We start from the raw sequence: 2,661 nt of genomic DNA on the forward strand, positions 1-2,661 counted from the left end.
CCCCGCCGTGATATTGCTGGAATATTGCTTAAAGCGGCGTAAAACCATACCTACTCACTCGCTCGCTCCCATTATGATTACGGATTTTTTTCTAACATTGCCAAGAAATGAGCATCAACGACGCGGCGTACATTTGTGGCTGCTTTGTGAAACTGTACCCTGTTCCAACGTTGACTAGATAACGTATGTTCACGTGTATAGCTGTAACAGTTCACTCTTTGGTGTGAAAGGATATTGACTCAACTCACTTTTCCAAAATGAGGTTATCGAGAACTTTTGTTCTTCTCTTTGAAAACTTCCAAAGTTTACGCAAGACTCCCCGACACGGCTGTCGACACCACATGCGACATGTCTCAGTAACGCAGGTGAAAAGCAGATCATCTCGGAGAATAACGTATTCATTACCTTTTAGACAGCTGTGATCTCCATCAGAAGTCGAACAGAATAAAATCAACAAACAACTCGGTGTCGTAAACTTCAAACCAAAGTGCGAATTTACTCCTTTACCCAATTGTAGTCGGCCCTGACAGATTGGTGGACTACTAAAGTTTGACAGGTCTTCAAGCTTAAGTTCTTGTCATTGTTCAAGCGTGTTGAGCATAGCACAGTCACTTACCTTTTGCCTAGCGTTGATGCTACCTGACTATGCACGAGCGTTTTATGATGGCAATATGCACCAGGCATATTATTTCTGTGGCGAGCACATTTGTCGACACCTATAAACGCCACCTTCACTCGGCCAGGCTTTTACCAACAGCAATATACGAGTGTGTGTAACTAAGGTTACTGTATTTCTTTTATTCCTCGTAGTGACAGGTGTAATGTGCACCTGTCTGAGACTAAAGGTCAGTGATCCTTAAATTACCGTTAAGACAGGTACACAAACCATGCATTGATTTATTGAGCACAAGTGGGCAAATAGGAGCTTGCAATTGAGCTTGAGAATTTATCTGTGATCTCACTCAAGAAGCATATTTTTCTCTGAATTGTACATCACAGACGTAATTAAAATTTACATATCGTTTTTAGTTTCAACAAAATTAGTAAATACGCCATCGTGTGACTGGAATTCGGGTCCATCACTTGATTGTCTGGTTTGTTTATTACACGGCGTCGTCGCAAGGCGGTACTGCTGTGAGGAATCAGGCACCTACTCATACTTTTTTATGCAGATTGTGTATGTGGCGGGTGCTACCATTAGGGCTGGACCCTGTTCGCGATTTGTCCCTGATAGTGAGACAAGTAAATTTGTGGGGAATGTTTCAAATATTCGTGATAACGAGTAACCGTTACATATTGCAATGATTTAACCCGTATCTGTCTCGGAAAACGTACATAAAACCCGATCCGGGGTAGAATTGGTCATCAGCAACCAATACTTGCCGTAAAAGGCGACTATGCTTGTCGTAAGAGCCGACTAACGGGATCGGATGGTCAGGCTCGCTGACTTGGTTGATGCATGTCATCCTTCCCAATTGCGTGGATCGATGCTGATGATTTCAATCACTGGATTGTCTGGTCCAGACTCGATTATTTACAGACCGCCGTCATATAGCTTGAATATTGCTGAGTGATGCGTTAAACAACAAACAAACATTCATATAACTTTCTTCACTATTTTGCCTTTTATTCCCAATGGAACTGTTTATTCTCTGTCGTTGACGTTTGTTTTGTGTTTTATATTCAATTATGATTAATGTGAAAAATATAATGGACAATCTATCTTAACCACGCAGACATATCTTTCAGCACACACACACACACACACACACACACACATGTGCACGCACGCACACACACACGTGCATGCACATAGTTATAGAAGTGCAATAACCATGAACGCAACTTTAAACCCCATTTCACCTCACTTCACCTGTGTGAGCCTTGATGAGGGAAAGGTGCCTGGGTTGTACCTCGCCTTTTAAATGGAGTGCATGCAGCAAAATGGAAACTAAGTTAGTCTGTTGTAAAATTGATATGCTTTGCAGTTTCTGTGAAGCTGACATTGTGTATGGAGCGAGCGAGTGAGTATGGTTTTACGCCGATTTTAACCATATTCCAGCAATGTCACGGCGGAGGACACCAGAACTGGGCTTCACACATTGTACTCATGTGGGGAATCGAACCCGGGTCTTCGGCGTGACGAGCGAACGCTACCCGACCGCCCCTTTTGTGTATGAAACATCTCAAAAGCATCTGTTAAGTTTGGTCAAACAATTCCAATCCAACATGAGTTATGATATTGTAATAAAACCATTTTGAAAAAAGGCTTTTTGGTCATCTGTCATGTTGTTTTCTTTCAACTAAATAATGAGATAGAACTTTACGAACAAGCTCATCAATTATCAAAGGCAGTGTGGTTATGCCGGCCTACTAATGAAAAATCTGATGAGTTCAAAAATATAGAAATGTATATGTTATTTGTCTGTGTTGCACACTGAAACTGTTCGCTGGATTGAGTACGCGACGACAACGTATTCATAAAACGACGATATGCCATCCAGCTGCTGCTCACTCCTCGTTATCTGCATACATCGTCCACCAGCTAATAGGTTTACTTTGCAAAATCTACTCATATTTCTGCTTGTCGATATTTTAGTGTGCAACATAGACAAATAACTTACACATTTCTGTGTTTTTGAAAACACGTTAGTTTTTTTC

This window comes from Haliotis cracherodii, unplaced genomic scaffold (genome assembly GCF_022045235.1).
Source record: "Haliotis cracherodii isolate W230 unplaced genomic scaffold, xgHalCrac1.p SCAF_5, whole genome shotgun sequence".
Lineage (NCBI taxonomy): Eukaryota > Metazoa > Mollusca > Gastropoda > Lepetellida > Haliotidae > Haliotis > Haliotis cracherodii.